Source organism: Bombus impatiens, unplaced genomic scaffold (genome assembly GCF_000188095.3).
Source record: "Bombus impatiens unplaced genomic scaffold, BIMP_2.2 scf_0096, whole genome shotgun sequence".
Taxonomy (NCBI): domain Eukaryota; kingdom Metazoa; phylum Arthropoda; class Insecta; order Hymenoptera; family Apidae; genus Bombus; species Bombus impatiens.
Genome location: NT_176515.1, coordinates 1665498 through 1687236, shown reverse-complemented (window position 1 = coordinate 1687236; position 21739 = coordinate 1665498). Strand labels below are relative to the sequence as shown.

At 36.4% G+C, this 21739-nt stretch overlaps 1 protein-coding gene across 6 annotated transcripts in view; it reads right to left on the bottom strand.

Moving 5' to 3' along the window:
- Positions 1-21739, bottom strand: part of LOC100746249 (carcinoembryonic antigen-related cell adhesion molecule 5) — a 100483-nt gene that overhangs the window by 61077 nt on the left and 17667 nt on the right. The window lies entirely within an intron of this gene.

Here is a 21739-nt window from a genome sequence, read left to right as displayed (position 1 = left end):
GGACGACTCGGGCCCAGACTCGGTACCTGACGCGACATATATATATGTGGTGTATAAATTAGTAAGTAACATGAATATCCATTATGAAATAAGATATGTAACAAGGGCTGACAAGCTCGGTAATTTTCAACGTTGTAAAGTTCATTCGCATAGTCTCAAAGACGGAGTAGGTAGTATCGAGAGAGGTAAAATCTCGCTCCACGGCTGGGCAGGTACGAATACCAGATCTCTGTAGTGAAACAATATCCTGATGCAAAGACGAGATCGCGTTTCGTGTTTCTATCAACGGCTTTACATTTTAGGGGGAAGAAACGGAAACACGAGGCATAGTAGACCTTAAGCACGGCAGGAAACTAACACCTAATCTAACATTCCAATCCAAAAGCTATGGTCGTCTTTACCGGTAGATACCACCGGAAGGAATTGTAATTAAGGCTGATTCGAACGTGCTCGCGGCACGATGAAAATCTCGCTGCCTGTACCTTGACTAACTCGATTAAGTAGTTACCTACTCTTGTTGTTAGTACAGAGATAAATCTTGAAAATTCATCGTCCCTGACGGTAGTCACGTTTCTAAGTCTCTATTCCTGACGGTTTATACACCCATGGGGCTCTATCTTATTTAAATACAGTTCCGTTTCCTACAATTTTCTACGATTTCGTAAATTCTATCGTAAATCTCACGAAACCCGCAATTTTATGAATAATTAACCGTAATTTCGGTATTTTGTAGATAAACATAGAAAGTACGCGACAATTTCTACGATACCATAAAAAATTTGTGTAATTTGCTACTATTAACGTAAATACGGACTACTAGTTCAAGCGTAAAATAACGCTACATATTGTACAGAAGATATTAAGCGTTTGCTGCTTTATGATTTCACAGACCGACTGAAATTCTAAACTTTATGATATCATACTATTCGTATGGCTATTCTTCCTGGTCAGGAATTGTAAAACAACTTTCCTTTTATCATTTTATTTAATACTTTGATGGAATAAAATATTAAAACTGAATAAATTTTTTCTACGTCGAGTCTTACGCATAGCCAGAAGAGAAAAGAAATGAGAAGCTCGAGCGTTGATTTCATCTATTCAAAATGAATCTCTATCGGAAAAAATTGTTTCTCGTACGCTTGACTACTATAACCTACTTGCCTACACAACCACCTAAGGTTTCATTAAAATCAGAATTTTCTTAATTAGGTTGTTCCCTATATTGTACATATATTATAATATTATATGTGTAATATAGGTTAAAGTCGTGCTACTTACGACGAAATTTCGGCAGTGAAGCTTCGCTTGTTGCGATCTTTTCTTCATACGAGTGTAATAGATATCGTGAAACATCGTACACAGCCCAATACAGATTTCAACAGTTCAAACTTGGTCTCTTATGACCTTCGCCCGACACGAATCTTGATGTTCTATTGTGTTAGATCGACCAAGAAATTTTATCGTCAGCTTTTCTGTGTATATTTACGAGTAGATCGTGTACGTTCAGACGTCCGTACAATTTCATATTTTTATTTACAAACGCGACTGAAGTAGGATCCGAGTAAAAATTTGTTTCCCCTAGTAAACACGATAAGAAGTATGTGCTTCGCTTTGGATATTTAAATTTCTCGTATACAGGGTGGTTGGTAATTGGCGGTACAAGCGGAAAGGGGGTGATTCTACGCGAAAAAAGAAGTCGAAAATATAGAATAAAAATTTTTCGTTTGAGGCTTTGTTTTCGAGACAATCGACTTTGAATTTTCGTTCGGTACACGTGCACTTTATCACGTCTCGTTATAACGGATCTCACTATAGATTTTTAAAAAAATTAAAAAAAAAAAGTTGAAAAAAAATTTATATTCTATATTTTCGATTTCTTTTTTCGCGTAGAATAACCCCCTTTCCGCTTGTACCGCCAGTTACCAACCACCTTGTATATAAGGCTGCTTGGCCTTAGTTTCCGAGATATTCGCAAGAAACTGCCGGTATAGCTACAGTGAATTCTGTCTATAATTGTGCATTCGTGACAGCGTATGCGCCGGTATTGGTTATTGTCGGCACGCAATTGGTCGCACAATTATAGACAGAATTCACTGTAGCGTTAGAGACGGCTTTCTACGAGTATCTCGGAAAGCAAAGCTGACCGCTGATTATACATATAGGTTTAAAAACGCTGATCTCTACAACATGTTCGAAGATGATCGAAACCTAGGTAAGTTGGATGAGATATCGGCAATTACCGATCGACTCTGAAATTTGTTACTGATAATATCCCAGACTGGGCCGTCCATACCGATCATACTGATCGAATGCATTATTTTTCCGTGCCTCTTCGATATCACGAAATCTCATATTTAATTGTAGTATCTAAATTTCACACAGCGATTAATATCGCGATCAGAAGCCACCGATCAAAGTAAATCAATTTCTTGTAGACGTAGCATGTTCTGATGGCAACAAACGAGGTATTACCGAGGGCATTATCTCCAGCTCAACGAACGAAAGGAAACAACTTGACGCCGATAAAAATAGAAAAATACGTTTCGGAGATCAGTTTTAAAATGATACGCTGTTTCATCGAATGTTCGCCGTATACATATAGATGGCGTACGGTAATGAAAAGAGGATACCTATTACATGTCGAAAGATGGATCAGAAAACGATAATACGTCTTATAGCCCTGTATTACATAGAAATAGCTTAATTATACGGTGATGCAGATGGCCGCGAGCCGTATCGAAACATTTATAATTTCTCGCCGTAGGAAATAGGAAACCAGTTTGTAACTGAACATTATGCGAAGCGGTCTACCCTGCGGCTTCAATTCCTATGAATGAATATGCGAGGAATCGTAGTTGCTGCATTTATTTGCATTTCGTTGTTTACATACGTTATATCAATATCATCGTTTGTTTAGCTCTCGGTTTCTCATTTAACGAATACAGTACAAACAAGGTAATAACCGATCGATAAGATAAAAAATACATCTCGTAACTTTCGAATTGGATATGAACTCGATAGACTTTGACCGACTTGTTCAACTTGATTTTTTTATCGATTAAATCTTTCATCGTGCAAAACTATTTGTAACAGACGAAGATGATATACGCTAATGCAGTATCGATTTATTAAATGTTTTTCAACTTTGTCTTTCGATTCTATAATATTATCGTTTAAACTCATAATATACATAATATAAGTGATATATACATTTTACATACATGTATGCGTAAATTGGCAGGACATACATGTACAATATATAAACATAATAATGTATAAACGTAGCACAGTTTATATTATATTTATAACGACGTTTATGTCATCGTGTTATTACATTAATTTTGATTTGAATGTTAAAATGATTCTCGCCTGAACGATCAAACGTTTCGCATCCAATTCTTGAAAGTAGTGGAACATATTTTCCATATTTTAGCTTCTCAATTTACTATCTTTGCTTAATCTTCTTTGCATGCGGGTGTTGATGTTTTAATCAAGAAAAAAGTCAGGCAGTCAGTCTTCGTTCCTCTCATACTCGAGTTGTTTTGTCAAGATTGGAAATTTTGAAAAACTTGTTTAACCATTCCAGTGTTATCCTAATTGAGTTTGTAATTTTTGTCGCTTACTTTCAATTATGATTATATAGTACGAAGAGAAAGCTTGTAAGAATTTATACTCGTTGAGCCGATGCTCGTTCAACCGATGTTCGAGTTCGAGTTCGAGTTCGTGTACGCTATTCGTAAGTTCGTCAGTGGCCTGGATCTTGTAACTTGGTAATTTGCACTAAGATCGGAAATACCTGAAATAGCTATTGAAATACATACTGTTTTTTTTTTTTTTTCACTTTTATAGCAACACGGAGGTATTGTCGCGAGTTGCAGTTAACCTATGTAATGCCAGTATTGACTGAACGGAAAAATCGTTTGTATCGCTATTGCACTAAATATTCTATATGTTATCGGATGAGTTTTCTTCGTATTTGAAAGATACATGCAGTATCGCTCCTTTTTGTTTTTACCGATAAGGATTCGCTTTTATCCATACCGAATAAGGGCTTAAATTTTCCTTTACGTAACTATATTTTCATATCGATTAAACCGTTCAGATGAAATATTCATGTAATATGTCGTAACTGTAAAGTTTCGTCGCACACATACAAGCTGCAATATATACAGCGTATAATATATACACTTCTGTTTGCCATTTTAAAAAGCAAAGAACAAGTTGCCTTCATGCAGATTAAAACAGTTGGTATAAATGTGCTTTTATACAGGGTGTCCCAGCCTTTTCCGACCACACTTTATTGGTATATTGTATGGGTACGAACAAGGAAGAATAACACATACCACCTACACACGGAGGCTATGTATATGTATATACGTATAACGCTCTGTTTATAAAATTTTTGTTAGAAATGCAAATTTTGCGTGCCTTTTTGCAAGTGAAGATGTTCAAAACGCGAAGAATAAATAAATTGAATAAATGTGTGCAAGTGCATGGACGGTATTTTGAACGTTTGGTAAAATGAACTTTAAGCGTACATTAAACGCGTATATGTTCGCATATGTTCCGATGTTTCTCGCAAGTTGCTCGAAAATTCTTCGCTGTAAGCGTTAAACTATGCAGAGTAAAACGAAAGCTTTTGAGTACATATTGCTAGCATCGATAACGATTATCTACTTAACAAAACGTTAATACGCTGTTCTACTTAAAAAAAAGATCGATGTCCGTGCTGCAACTGTTTTATCGATGAAAGACGCCTGTTTGGCTTGATTTATGGTATCGTTTTCATAAATTCTGGTCAGGTATCCACAATTCTCCGCGTTCAGGACTCGTTTTATTTTTCCTTTTTCTTTCTCCTTTTTTGCAATATTTATGCAAAGTCATAATCGAACGAAAATCAATCGATTCGAGTTATCTCTGATAATTTCAAGATATAATTCCATATTTAGTATTTTTCTTTTTTTTTTTTTTATCGAACGTATCGGTTAAACTGCGACTTGAATTCGTGCCAGACCACAAATTCGGAGGATTTCTGGTTACCCACTTTTATATCGAACAATAACGTGTAACTTTTTACTGTAAAATTCTGCATTTCGTAACTGAGACCTTTGTCGAAGAAACGCACGATATTTTACCCTTTTTTGCACGAAATTGCAATCGTTCTTCGGTTTATACTGAAACGCGTTTCTTTCATTGTAATATTTATATGGACTACTTATCTTGGATGTCAATGAAAAAATATTATATAGCAATAGCAAGGGATATTGGCGAGTAAATGAATAACACACAAGTAACTGCTAGTAAACGGCAGAAAGTTATCGATTTACATACGTATTATGGAACGAAAGTAGATGTTGCTCGCGTAACGGCCGTGACGAGACTGACACGACGTCCTGAAACAACGATTTCCTCAACCACGAAACATATTACGAAATTTCCTTCACTCTTGTATGGCTGCGTAACAGCAGGTTTATACGAACAGATATAAATATTCGATCATCGATCTATCTATCTTTGAAATCAAGCATATATATGCGACGGCAAAGTCGACGAATTATAATCGATTTTAATTCAAGAACGGTTAGATAACAAAAGACACGTTAGAAACGACACTGTCTTTATCCGTGGAAAGTATTCCGTTTTACGTGCATCATCCGAGTATCTGCCTACGTACCTATATAGACTGTCCCTCGCATGGCGGTCAAATTGCTCGTCAAGTCGAGATTGAAACTAATCTTATTGTTAGAAGCAGTGATCGTATATAGTCAGGGCACGGGAGATTATTAAACGATTGGAACCGAAACGAAAACCTGCATTGGCAGTAGGACGAAAGCGAATTACATTATTAGGTAGGGGCAATTATATGCACGTATCCTCTGTAAATCTTCTGTACGCTTCTGGCCACTTTATTCGCGTTCATACATTTATGTTACGCGATGTAAGAAAAATGGTAATGTTTTATTCAATGCGCTTATTCAACGCATTCGAGTGGTTCTGCAACTACAAATTTCAATACTAATCGTGTTTTAGATACGACTTGTGCAATGTAGCGTTAATCTAAACTGTGTAATCGTGATATCGCTAACATTTCATTTGAAATTCAATGCTGCTAAAAGCTGAAGTTATAAGAGCGTTTACGGTTTCAACTTTGCACCATACGATTTTGATGCGTGACGTTGAGACATGCGAATTCTTTAGTTATTGGATTATTTATGCTATTACATAGGTCGCATATATCATTACATATCACTACATATGTCGAATAATAGTAGACACGAATCTTGATACTTAACTGTTAAAAATTGTAATATATGAAACATACTTAAAAGCATAATGATAATATAATTAGCAGATAGAGTGCACATCAAAGCACATCAAACCATGATATAGTGCTAATTGGCGTTGAACTTTCGTATTAAACGACCGATTCGAATATTAATAAGACACTAAAAAGTAAATAGAATAAAATCTTTTACCTCAATGTGTTTATGAATGTGTTATCATTATCAGGATATAGATGTATGTGTACACATTTTAACGAGCATTATTATTTTACTAGTGATGCACTAATTAGAGCCCGATATTTATCAAATAGAATAGAAATTGTAGAACAATTTGATAATAGATTCATCGTATATTGTAATTTATGATTTAGTACGTGCGCGTGTGTGTATACACTTGTTAGCTTGTATCCACTACTTGCAAAAATGTAATGTTTATTCAGACGTGTAAAGCTTCAAAGTTTCTATAAACAAACAATGGTAAAGATCAAACAAAGAAAACATTTCAGTTTTCTCGTCGCATGCTGATATATTTCATTGAAATAATTTCATTTAAATACGAGGGTAATACATATGTATACGCTGTGTGTAGCACCTGTGGCTCCATCCACAATGAGATAAAACTTTTTTAAAAAAGGGAAGAGAAATATCTGTTGTTTTTCAAGTTTCATCCAATCTCTGCACACTATCCGTTTAATACGTATGTTTGCCGAGCCGTAGAAATTTTCATTATAATCCGTAGAAAATACGATAGTACTCTACTAGTAAAGTATAGAAAATTATAGTTGCGTATAAGGTCGGTGGAAATAATAAAGTTAAGAAAAATATCAATTCCGTATAAATTTAATAAATATTTATGATCGAACGCTGCGAATAAATAAATGCAAACATTGCCTGCCTATATTAATGGGAAAAATATGATTTCGTACGTTGAGAAGCGATGAAAAGTATTTGAAATATCGCTACGTGAACAAGTTACCTAAGGCTAATTGATCGGATAACAAAGTGCAGTGTTATCCGTTCAAACGCCGTATATACGCGTACGGGCACAAATAGGGTGAAAGAAACATACAGTTTGAAAATTGAATAAGATGTGTGAATAACGTGTGCTAAATTCTCCATAGACTCTGTGCAATTCCAATTAGTAGATGGCAGATATTAGAAAATTCTAGAAACAGTAGGTTCACAGTGTAACGATGATAACGTTTTTAATCTTACGCGATTCAAGTATATGGAACGAAGACAAGAGAAACACTTGACAGGTCATGAAATGAAGTTTCATAGGTTTCTTCTGTGCACTTGTACGTTTTTTGTTTCTTTTTCTTTTTTTTTTTTGCGTTAAAACAATGGCAAAGATGTAATTTAGGCGGTGAATATGTGTACAAAGAGTTAAGCAGACTTAAAAGAACAAAAATGAAAGAATGCCAGAGCTAGCGGTATAGAAGGAGCAAGTATCCTTTATTTATTCGCAAGACAAATGTAATTACGCGAAGCGAATTAATAACAAATGGCGCGACGACGCAACGCTCGTTATTTTCAACGAAGACGTTATTTAACTTTTAATTTCTTCTTTATTATTTCCGACACAAAAATTCATTCGTAGAACATTTCGGACATTCGAACAAGGAAACGAATACGTTTCTTTTATTTTGACACAGTAAATATATATACACACAGGTATATGACGTTTCGTTTCTCTTGTACAAATATTTACGCGTTACAAATTTGAACGTATAAATTAATCCGTTATTTATACAGTACAGTATTTAATTAAGAGAAAGAAAGATATCCATATAATCGATTAACTTTTAATTTATTAAACTTTTTAGGAAAAATCCATGTCAAATTAAACGTTAAACTAGAATTCACCTATGTTTAAATTAGTCCAACGCTTGTTAGTTTCTCATTTTGTTATTCATTACTCCGCATTAATTTCCAGACTTTTCCGTGTTCAACATTTCTAAAATAATGTAATGTAATTTAAATCTGAATTATATTACGTTTCAGAGGCGTGTCATACAAACAGAAATTAATTTCGCAACGATCATCGATTATCTAAATATGTAAACTGAAAACTGAAAGTTGAAGCTGTCGAGCAAACTAAAAACGAAGCAGGAGACGAACATTTGTACCACCTAGGTATGTATTACATTCAAGGAAAGTTTAAGCAAATTGTAAGCAAAACATCTAATTAACTAAGATTAGAAGGTTTCTCCACTGGAAATTAGGTATCTGTTAGAGTTTGTGGTTCTGATTGTCAAGCAGAGTTGTAGAAGTAGAGGATCAAGGGTATGTCTGCTGTACCTGCTTCCCTTCTACTACTTTCATATACTGCTATATCGTATATCCCACTTGTGTAAAATTTACCAGAAAACACAATCTGCCGACTAAGAATTAGTCAAAATATAATCTAAATCTATTTATTATTACGTGTGGCGCTTTAGGTTTATACTTGCCAAATGTTAACCAAAATTTCGAGATTTCTATCACGCCTCTTTGTATTATGCCTCTATGTATTAACGTTATTGTTTTTAAAAGACAATTAACAATAGGTGGGAAAGATATCGACATAGTTAATCGATAAATAGTCGTTATTATAGAAAATACAATAACTGGATATGTTGCGATATAGAGGTAGCGAAGCGTAGTGTATTATTATATAATGTTGACAGCCGAAGGAACAATAGACTGTAAGTGTAATAGGATAAAATAATTAATAATTACAAGCGTTTCCAATAGGGAATATCATAAATAGAGCCGATAGGTATCACATTCCACTATGCTAATTGTAATTAAGACCGGTAATTAGTTAGAATATCTATGGAGTAATTAACTTAAACTTTAAGATCGACTATTAACATTTCTAGATTCTGCATTTAGAATCAAACAGCAATCATGGTTGTTAAATATTTGCTAGAGTTTTCGTAATTGTTAAATAGCGACCACAAAGCGAACGCAGACTTCAAACGATGACTCGAGTGTTCGAGGGCGAACTACATAGTTGCGATCCGCGTGCGGAATAAGAGACGTTAAGCATCGAACTCGCTTCCCAGGTCGAAGCATCCTCGTTTCACTATGTGAATAATGCACGTGCCTATTGACACATCAAGTCTCCTACTCTCTGACTCGCTTATTCGCTTGCTCGCTTGCACGCTTACTCGCTTACTCGCTTACTCGCTTTGGATAAAGCGTCCAAAGTTCGTCAATGAACAAGAAGCATTCCTTTTCTTCGTTAATCAAAATCTGACATTGTTGTCAATTAAATGCAACTATCGATTAGCTTTCGGTATTTCGTTACTTTTGCTACGCTCCATATGGTTTAGAACAAATAATCGATAACGAATTTGATATTACACAAATGCAGATTAAGTAATTACGTGAAAACGATACGGTAAAATAATGATCCAACTTTAAAATGTATCTGTACTTTCGAAACTATTCCAAATAACCTGAATAGCTTTGAAAACAATTGGCATTGACAACATTATACAAAGTATAATTCATCGTTATACGTAAATCAGACTTTATAACGAACAAGAAAATATGTATCGTGTTTTATCGATACATGCGCATCACCATCTCTCTACTCCCTACCCTCAGCTCTCTACTGTTGCAACACCGTTACTGTGGCTCAACAGTCCGAACTGTTGCTGAAAGCGTAACAGCCAAATTGTAAAAGATCAAACGGTTCGGAGCTTCGAAGAACGTACGGTCTAATAACATGGTCTAATTACATTAGAATTAAGGTTAGGGGCGTTTAATGAATTTTCACTGGAATTGGCCATCGGTGCGGTACAACAAAGATACAGCTTATTAATGCAGGTAGAGATATTACGGTGGTAACAGGTAATCGCGATGTTTAGGCACTCGCGATACTAATGACAATGGTCTCAGGTTCGATAACGAATCCGCGGTCAGCGGAACAGCGAATCGACCTTCCGCCAAATTCTAAGTTGGACTTTATATTAAAACGTGAAATAATCACTGCTCGTAGAAAGTTACTTAAATCGTCGACGAGATCGTACGAGAAAGTGTCTCTCCGGCACGGTGACGTTGTCGAGGAAAACTATGATGGGGTGTGTCTAAGCGCACGAGATCATCGGATTCGTCCAGGATAGCCTTCGTTCGGAAAGTGAGGGAAATTGACGTTGCTGTTAATTGGTCAATTTCCATGTGGGTGGTTAGAAAAGGATGCTAGCCGTTCTTGAGGGAAGGTTGCTAGCGGGAAGCGTGGTTCGTTGAAAAAATAGATCTCCCCTATCTTCCCGTAGTTGGGACAAAGACTGTTTGTCTGTCCGAAGGACTTTGGATAACTAAATCTTAATATTTATAACGGCCCTCACGCTAGCTGAACATGTACTGTGGAAATGCGTCGGCATCTGGCAACCATCATACTCGAAGAATAGGGCCTGCGTGTGGCGGGCCACGGGACAGAGACCGTTGGGATGTCCACTGTCGCACGCCGCTACAGATATTTCCCTTAAGAAGAGCTATAGACGTTAGGCGACTGGTTGTCGCCTGGAGCCCAAGCTCATTATCATAAATCTCGCACAAATACAATCGGTTAGAATGGCGACAATTGTTTAATTACACCTAAGGTATAATAGAATCTAAATTACGGTGTTGATGAATTCCCGAAGTTCCAGAGGGAAGGCTCCGATGTCCTTTCATCTCCGACATATATATATATTTATTTATTTATTTATTTATATTATAGTCAGTATGCAAAGAGAAGGAAGATTTCCTTTAAAAAAGATACAGGTAGAAAAGTAGAACTACAGGAGGGACATGCATCTTTTCACTTAAAAAGAAAAAATATTATCGCAAACATGTAGTACTCTTTGGGACTTTGAACCATTCATCTCGTTCCTTTTTCATTTTTTCCTCATACCTGTCGTTTACCAGAAAACATCCGGGCGCTAATAGCGTGAACAGCCTGCATATGATACGTAATTTCCTACATTTCTTCGTCTTACATTTTTATGAATCAAATACCTTGCTTTAAGACGTATAAGGTTGATAGACATTAATCGATAGAATAAACTGTCCCGTTTGATGGTACTAATTGCAACTTACGAGTATAGTTACTAACGAGATTAACCATTATATATATTAAGGATATTTCACGTGGATTTAACATGCCTAATTCTTTCTTAATTCTGAGTTAATGCGATACTGTTTGTAAATACAGTAAAAGAGCATGTTGAAGGAAATAGCTGTGTAGCAAATAGTTTCGTATTCAGCGGGAACGATAAGAAAGGATATTGGAAGATAAATTTATACGAAGCTGATTAATAACAGCGAACAAAGTTTTCTCGTGCAACACAACTAGAAACTCGAAGCAGATAAGTTGCGAAGAAAGGATTCGCAACATTTACGATTCTCCATGTTAAAATATTTCTGCTCTTTCGAAAAGCTGAAGAATCCCGATGCTTTTGTTGCGCTCCCTATCTCTATGAATCGTCTCGTACATTAGAAAGGAGGAGGGAAACGCTGGAGAAAGAGAAGACTTGGTCTTTGACGACAAACATCGCGTTCCACTCCGAAAGCTTTCACCCGTTTTCGTGGCTTTCCGCACGAATCTCTGTACATTGAGCTGCATTCTTGGTATGCATGCATCTTCCTCTGTGCATTGCGGTTTCACAATTCCCCACCTATCGAAGGAAGATCATATACACAAGCAGGAAGTTATCCTTGATGCAGGGAAGCAAACGGAAAATCGGTGGGCCGCCAGTAACCGAGGGTGTCGATTCATATCGATAAAAAGGGGAGAGGGTACGTTGACATTTATGTATCATTGACATTTATAATATAAAATATAATATAATATAATCATTCCCATGAAATAGAAACGAGAAAATTATGTTTTCTATTTTGTTCGTGCCCGACGATTTCTTACGTTTCTTCGCGTTTCCGATTCATCGTAGATTACAAAAGAGGAGAAGAGCTACAACGAGGACGATAAACCGAGACGACTTTTAAACACCGAATCGATCTCGGTAGAAAAACGTAATGCGAGCTGCCGCGATGATCACAGCCAAAAGGAACATTCGACCTCCTTTTCAGATTTTATATATACGATCGTACTGTGACCAAACTCCCACCACCGATAACCAGTTCGCCATTACGAACAGATTTCCTTTTCTTTCGCCCTCTCTTAGCATCCTGGGTACCTCTCTTTCTCTGTCTCTCTATCTATCTCTCTATCTGTCTGTCCATTTCTTGTTACCACCCTCTTCCATTGAATTTACAGCTGACGCCGATATGCATTCCGTACGCGAAAGCGACCGTTTACACCCTGGTTCCTCAACCACCGGAAAACTTCGAGTACCATCGCTCCATTCGGTTCAACCATTTTCCAAGTATGCAAAAGATCAGATCAGACATGACTGAAGAAACGAGGAACAAATAATAATGAAATATACGAAGATACGAAATTCATGAAATATACGTTTACTATTTATCATCGATGAAACGTAAACACGATCGTTTACGTACAGATTATAATGCTTATTCTACAATCCTACTTTCCTACCATATCTTTCGACTGATTAAAGCGGCAAAGCTTTTCGAAAGCGGCTAAAGTCGAATCTGACGATAGATCGATCTTCACACAACGATCTCTTTCAACGATCTTGACACAATTTTTCCGGGTGCGTTCCTCTTACGTACGTTTAGTGATAATGAATTTCTAAAAAGAAAAAGCCTGGTCCACGCTTTAATATTTAATATTAAAGATGTCCGATTTAATGTGGCATTTTATCTTAGCTAGTAGGTTGAGAATTCCATCGGAAGAGGAAACTTGCGCAAAAGTAGTCATATTTCGAAGCTTGTTTCGCTCGATCGTTCTCGAAAAATGAGTACCCATAGAACGAAAGGACTGTGCAATTTTCGGAGTTGGAGAAAGAGACGAAAAGGGAACGGTGAAAAGAGCGGAAGCTCGAGGAAAAAGCACGGAAGGGCCGAGGATATGAAATAAGGCAAAAGAGATGGCGGGGGTTAAGCGAATGGGACAGGAAAAGATTGGAGAAGCAAACGAGCGAATACGAGAAAAATGGAGAAAGAAAGAGCTGCTGCTGCTGCTGCTGCTGCTGCTGCTGCTGCTGCAACGGAAATGGCTGTACAGAAAGGAAACGTACGACTTCTGCGTACGACATTCGAATTACTGCGCACCAATAACGATATTTATGAAACGCGTTTTCGTACTGCTTCGAGTGATGAAGTATCTATCGTCTATCGGTCTTTAGGGATCCTGGAAAATCGCACCAAGGTACACTTGGAAGCATTCCGATCGGACTTCTCACAGACATCCACGTTTTCTCTTTGGGATTATAAATCACACTGCTCGCGCTGCTCGTCGTTAAACAGCCTGATACGCCAACTTTTGCGACCAGTTATTCTTTAAGTTAATACTTAAATATGATAAGTTTGAATGGCAAGAGATAACGAACGAATGGATATATATGATGCTACTGAGTGGCTCTTAGTTTCAACTCGCTATTCTGTACAGCAAATAATTTATCAACAGATAATTTTGAACGATGGTTCGAGAGGTTAATTTCATCCAACTATGTATTGTTGGAGGATTGTTTTAATAGATCCTAGATTAATCTGGATGATGCTGAAACTCTTGAAAATTCGAAACTTGAATTCGAAACTTGAAAGAACGCTAAATCAAGATTTAAGTATGCTACTTCAAATGTTTCGTAGATAATTTGCAATCGACCTTCTTCTCTACGCTATCGTAAATATCCTTTCGCGCTTCTTCGCTGAATTATGCTTCGGGGAAAGTGGACAATAACCATCTACGACTATCGAGAACGACGAAAATTCGATACAAGTTCTAAATGTATAAGACATTAAGGATTAATTTTATAGGGATAGTTTCGGTAAAAGGACAAAATGCTGATTAAAATATAGCTCGCCAAAAACGCGTCGTAAGAAATGTTAAAAGAATTCAAGTCGATCGAAGTAAAACATTTACGGTACCGGTTTGCGTTCTGATCGTGAGTCGGATCTGGCACCGAATGTGCTCAGAATACGAGGAGAGGTGAATAACAAACAGGAATTCTACATCGGCGTGAAATTAATAAGCAGATAAATAGATACAATGGACAGTGACGCCTACTAGAGTTGCACCGCGCGGAGGTAGTTTCGAGAAATATGTAACGGAGATGACGACTAGTCGGCTCAACAAAATCGAACAAAATTTTCGGTCCTGATGCAACGCAGCCCTGTACCGCATACATCGATGTTACTAAATTTTCCGCGGTTTATATCCATCCTCTAGATATCAACAGATATTCATTGATTATACTTTTCAATATTTATCATTATACTTGGATAATTATACACGCCCTTGCTTTGAAAAGTGGCTACTAATTCAATTCCGCTAGAAAGTTTTACGGTCCGTCCAATCGGCATGCTTATTATAGAACGTTTCTCTGTACGCGATTAATGATTAAGCGTGTTTTTCTAAAAACACTGCTGCGACGGTTTGACCGTTTACTTGTTCAAACGATTTAGCTAATTCGACGGATATTCATCATATAGAATAATACATATGTATGTACATTATCGTATAGGTCGAATAAACGAAAGGAAAAAAGAACGAAACGAAAAGATTTTTTCACGATAAGACGAATTGTACGTGAAGTAAATGGCATTACACGGATCTCGGAAACGATGCAACCGATGCATGCGCATTCAGGTATAATTGACGTTTGAATCGATCGAGAACTTGGGGAAGCAAAACAACACATACGTTTCTGGTTGATCTTGAACGCGTTTTCTGCATATGTAAACATAGAGGAAATTGTGTCAGCAAAGACGGTAGAGGGAAAAGAGAAAGAGAGGAAGAGAGGAAGAGAGGAAGAGAGGAAGAGAGGGTGGCTCACTGGTATGAGAAACGACGAAGCTAGTTACCGTGCAAACGAATGACTCGCGACCGCTGTTCCGAACAAGTTCTCGTTGAGTGTGCAGTGCATGCAGCTACTGCGCCGGTACACGTTTTACCTAAGTACGACACACGACATACGTACATACGGAATTTAATTAGTTGCATACTTGAGGTCGCTGTACCTGTACATGATAGATTCTGCCTGACGCGAACTGCCGCGAAACTTCAGGCCTCCGCTATGCTCTCGTTTTCCTTCCATAAAAGCCACTTGACCGTTTACATCGTTCTTTAATTAGCAAGAAAAGCCTTCGATTTTTGTTCAACTTTTCTCCGCGCATTGGTGAACGCTGCGGACTGTGAGAAAACAAAGTGGAACCGGCCGAGTAGGGAAACGAACCAAGCAAAGGGAGAATTCAACTCGGAAGAAGCTGCTTGTTCTTCTACTTGCAAAAATACCAGCTTGCCTAAATTTGTACAGAGCGTTGCGTCTCTAAAATCAATTTTATCGGCTCCGACCGACTAGGAAACGATCGGTAGATATTAAAATAGCCCGTTCCCCTTCCCGTTCCAGCTTTCCACTCACTTTGAAGTTAAAGTTATACAGAGAATTGCTTTCAATTGGAAGAGAAAGAAGGCTAAATAGCAAGTCGAGAACAGTATTGATTCAACGGATATATCTGTATCCGTATGTAAGTACGTGATCGCTCTTGGCTTTCTCGCGTCACAGATTTCAGAGGGTTTCGTCGTTTTTTCATTAGCATCGTTAGTCAGTTTTCTCATGCATAGTATATTCACATATTAAGATTGCTGTGAAGTGATAACGTATGACATATCCGATTTCGTTGTGAGTTTCAATTGCAATTTTCTGAAACTTGCCTTTATCAAAATTATCATTTTATATATCGTTCCTAGACCTAAGAACTTTCTGCCTGCTGCGAAATTTTCATTCTTTCACAATTTTCTTTCTTTACGCCTCTTCTTCATTCATTCAGCATTCAGTGAGATAAGATTTGTTCCAAATCGAACGTTTTACAATGTTACAACCCAATACGTGCATCAAGTAGGTACGTACATGTTTGAAAGCTATCATTGCTGAAAAGTGACAATTTTTGTTTCATCCGTAAATGCTAGATACTGGGTATCCATGCAGAACTTTTCAGCGTTCGTTAGATCGTAAATATAAATACGTTGTCCACTGACACAGGCTCTGATAACAACTCTGAAACGTTTAACATACACCCAGCTGTATATTATGAGAACGTTGTAAGTATAAGAATATATATGTAACCGATTGCGTTGAACACATCCCAATTATAATTTAACGAAAAGTGCAATAATGTATAGTACGAAGCACTGTAATAACGATAAATGTACAGGCTGACCTGCATAGCAGCTTATGGGTGTGCTACGTGAATGCTATGGGCAGGTTAATTGCACTGATATTCAGAGATGGTTCCATGGGTGGTCTGACCGAATCGCTCCATTCTTTATCTCGCAATATCATGTAGAACAAGTATATTATGTTTTATCGGTAGAACTAGCATCAGAGGCACTGCTTAAACACAAAACACGTAACTGCGATTCAAAAGTTCAAATACGATACGTTATTATGTTCCGTCTTGTTAGGATGTTAAACTTGTAATAAAAAATAAGTTCTTTATACACTATTACTTATATGTGTATTCAATAAATAACGTGTTTGTGTGTGTGTGTGTGTGTGTGTGTGTTTATCTATTTATTACTTGTTTATTTATACAAAAGGCATATACACGTGTATATGAAATTTAATTGTTATAATTTTAAGCGTTTTATTTGCACGACTTCTGTTGCCGTACTAAATGATATTAATTTCTTTTTAACACACAAGACATTCCAGCATATTCTGTGCTAATTAAATCGTTAAATAGTCGAAATTCAATTTCACAAGACTATTAAGGGTAAAATTGTTCAATCGTATTTTCTAATTCAAAATGATTTCGCAGTTGGCTGAACGAGATTCGTTTTCATCGCGTTCTGATTACAATAAAATTCCTTTGTGCAAACTAATTGGATCGAACGTGAAAGCAAAGTTCATCGATTAAAATTGTTTGCACTTTGGAAAACCATGTAGTTGTCGTCGGAAAGTTGCTAGAGAAATGGCTGATTAATAGTGAAACTCTGGCCACGCGTACTACAAGACCCAATAACTATCGGTTTTTGTTCGCGCGTCGATCATTCCTCTCTCCAGAAGCATCCACGCAACTACTTGCCCTTCTTAATTAAGGATTGCTTAATACGATATCTGTAAATAGTTTTATATTTTCATTCAAATGTATCGTAATATATTTACTAGTAGTGAACAATTTTGCGTAAAGTAATCTCTATGGATCATTGAAAAGAAGAAACGGGCCTCTGCGGTATATCTACGATTTAATAAGATAACGATTGTTAACGAGACACGGAATGATATGCAATTGCGTGTTTAACCGAGTGTTTGTATGTAAATCGAATAATTTCCATTTATACCCTATGCGAACAACGTTTAGCTGACAGAGCCAAAGATATCCGACGAATGGAAAAGAACATGTGCAAGACATTAAACGAACACTGACAACGAATCGACACAGACACTCTATCTGATTCGTAGATGAGACGACATTATCGTAGATTTGAATGTTCGATAATGTCGAGATACTGGAAATTAGTAGATTGGATCAATTACTATAAAATAAGTGTTGATAAAATAAGACGGGTTTATATACGTTGGCGCGTGGTCGATCGTTACCGATTGTATCGTTCGGGATCGAAACCTTTAATTTCTTTAACAAATACAACCACAAAAGAGTTACCGTCACGACATCTTGGAAAAACGAACGAGTGAAACTTTTGTCGATGAAAGCGGGTGCGATTGTGTCGAGAAGAAAGGAATAAATTGAAACACGATAGTCCAATGCTGAAGTAACCGCGTCTAGGATAGAGTAAGGGTATAGAGAGAAAGAGAGAGAGAGAGAGAGAGAGAGAGAGAGAGAGAACTCAGTAAGTAGCCTCCGACAGAACTCGTGCCAAACAATTTGCAATGCTGAAGCGAAAAGTTGTCGAGCTTTACTGCAAGAAGGGTTTCTCACGAGGCCAACGAATAGAACGAGTTTGTCTTCGCCGTTGCGAGAAAGACGAAAGAGAACTGCCATCAAGCAGACGAACCAACTGGAAACTGAGGAACGAAAGAAGGAAAAGATTAACGAAACGAGGGTCTATCGAGTAATTGAACTGTGCTTTACATAAAATCGAGAGAGGCAGAATACATCTTTTGTTCCTTTTACTCGATCGGTTTACCTTCTTTTCCATACTTTAACCTTTTCCATTAGACTTATTTATATTACTGGAAACACAAGTTGCTTTGCATATTAGAAATTCTAAACAGGCGCTACTCCCTTCCGTTTCTAATTGTAAGCTGGAAAAATAATAGCCAACAACTAAAAGTTTTCCAAATCGATTAAATATTTCATCGGAATATTTGATATTGAATATTGAAAGCAACGCTGTTCGATTGTTGTTAGAATTGTATCGTATCGATAAACGATCATATCGTAACACTATCTTAACACTTAATGCGATCAAAATATCAGGATATTTGCTCGATTAATATTACGATCGATCGATCCTGCTAATAACAAAAATTAAAATGTTTCGGTTTGTTAGCATAAAAAGTTAAAAATGGATCAAATTGTTTGAAAATTATAAGATTTCTATCGTCGATTAAGGATTATTCCGACTCTCGATTGGAATATACTACCGTATTATATACTATGATGGCGCTAAAGCATATCTTTGCGGGTTGTTCGTGTGATTGCCAATCTCTTCTATGCTCTATCCAATTCGTTCTTGTATTCTCATTCGGATTATCTTCTTGTGCTTTTTCATAACAATTTTTGTCTTACTCCCAAGTTTTCTATCTTCCGTTCGCGTATCGTGTTGTGACAACTTGGCAAAGATACGTGAAAATTTATCTTCTACTTTTATTTATTATATATATTTATACGTATTTAGCGAGTAAAAGACATAGGCTGTGTGCAGAAGAAAAGAGATCATTTTAATATCGATATACGTACTTTACTCGCAATTACAATAGAAATGGTTCTTATAGTTCGAATATACAGCATGGTTGTCTGTAAAGTGGTTTCTTCGATGCATGGTATGTGTCAGGTAACGTTTTCATGGGGCAAACGTGTGCATGTGCAAACGATCTGTAACAGCCAAGTCACTCGTAAAGCGTAAAGGACACAATGATGTAGTTGCGTAGAAAAATAGTTTAGCGGCTGGAATTGCTACGCTTGTGTAATAAAACGGTTGCCACTTTCCTGTGTAATTTTTCCGGGCGCAATGAGTGCCGACAACGCGGAAATTCGTTGGTTAACGTCCTGCACTGCGGTAGTTTGTAACGCGAAATTATTACAACAATATGTCTAGATCTCGGAAGTGACTTCAGAAAAATACGCAAAGACAAAGGAAACGTTGATTAGTTCGTCGAATAATATTTGCATTAATTTGCAGCGAAACAAGGGAAGCTAGTTACAAGGAAAGTATGAGGCAGATGAGTAACGTTTACAGATATAAACTTGAATTTCAAGAGCATCGTTGATGCCACCGCGCAATGTTTAAGAAACATTAATAGAAAATTAAACGTGTAATCTTGCAGTCGAGTTTCAACAGCGTTTCGATTATCTGAAATAATTAAAATTAAATGGTGTGCACTCAAAGCAATCAAATATTTTTTATTAAATCTTAACTCCTTACAACATCGTGTAATTACTAAATACATGAATCGCTACGATACAAAGAACACTATATTTTTAACACTTTTGAATACTTTACAATAATTATCGATAGGTAGAACTGGCAAAGCGAGAAGAATACATTTTGACCTAGTTGTGTTTCTATACTATATAACCTTTATTTACATCGATTAAACATTAAAAACTGTTTCTACTATACAGGTTGACCTATTTCGACCTATCGTTGCAAGTATTTCAAAAAATAAACCGTGTAGAAAGAATGTTTTTACAGGTATGTACATGCATACGTATGTAAAGTGCAAAGGAAGCATTATGAGATTAAAGATTGGATGTATTAAAGTCAGCTATAGATCACATATATAGAGTCATATTATTTTTAATACATTACGTGATGCAGTTTGTTATTTCATACGGATAAGTATTGAATAGCTTGTACGGGTCAATCATTGATTAGTTTAGGACAGGAGGATTATCTTAATCTTACTACGATACAGTCTCGATGAAATAATGATGATTGACTGGATAGACGAGTAAAATAGTGCGAATTGAATTGATTCGTTTAAGTAATTCGACATACTATCAAAAAATTGTACTGTAAAAATAAAGGATTAGAGAAGAATTTAGTCAGAATCGAGTACCTAGCGCATACAGCCTTGAATTTAATAATATCTTTCGCGATTGTGGAATATCTTGTCTTTTAATCTAACTCGTCACATGTTACATTAAAACTTGCGTTGCAACATTGTGTTCAAATCGGTCATCAAATCCTTATTTACATCGTACGAATAAATCATTCGAAAAGCGTGGAGAAGTAAATGCATACTGCCGTTTATACACTCGGATATATTGTACAAACAATTTACTGGTACATTTGAATTTCTTCTAGAAGAGTAGGAAATGGTTCTGTCGCAAAACGTTCACACTCGCGGCAATGCATTGTATCTTGTAGAAATCGATAGAAATCGTTTGTAAGTAATCATCGTTCAAGAATTATCGATAATTGTACAAATAATAAAAGAGATAGCGAAGATAACGATACCGATGAACAAATTTAAACGGATTTGTTTACAGAACGAACAGACTTTTCAAATCATCTTCTAGTACGTACATGTGTATATCGTATATGTATACGGATACACGTAAATATATACGAGGAAAATTAGAGAAATTAGAACTAGAAAAAATGATTTAAAAGGGACTTGAGGATAGAAATCCTTATACAGCACAGTATATAAATAAATAAATAAATAAATAAATAAATAAATAAATATATATATATATATATCGATATCGACCGATATAGTTTTTCATTTATTTGAAAAATCACCTGTTTACTAAGAAACGTTCACAACTTTTTCTATATCATCCGTACTCTTATTTGCACGTAAGAAGTATTCAATATGATATAAATTTTTTTCAAAACTAAGAGGTCACAATCGTTATCTGTTAATCTCCGGTTTAAGTTCTTGCTGTTATCAGCAGAAAGCTGACCTGCCCATATTTTTCATCCACTTCAGTTTAACTTTTATACCGTTTCTCATTTTCTGGAATTATCATATATGAATTCATTCTCGTCTCATTTCCACTTGATTTGCACTCCATACCTTTAAGCTTCTTTTTTTCAATCTATTCCGCATTATCGCGCTTTAATCTAGTACATTGTTCTCTGTTCTCGTAATCAATGCTTTCCGCGCTTCGATAGATTCTCCCTTCTGCGCCTGATCTTTCCAACGTTTACATTTTTTAAAACTTTTAAAATATTTTACTTTGCCCGTTTCTAACATATT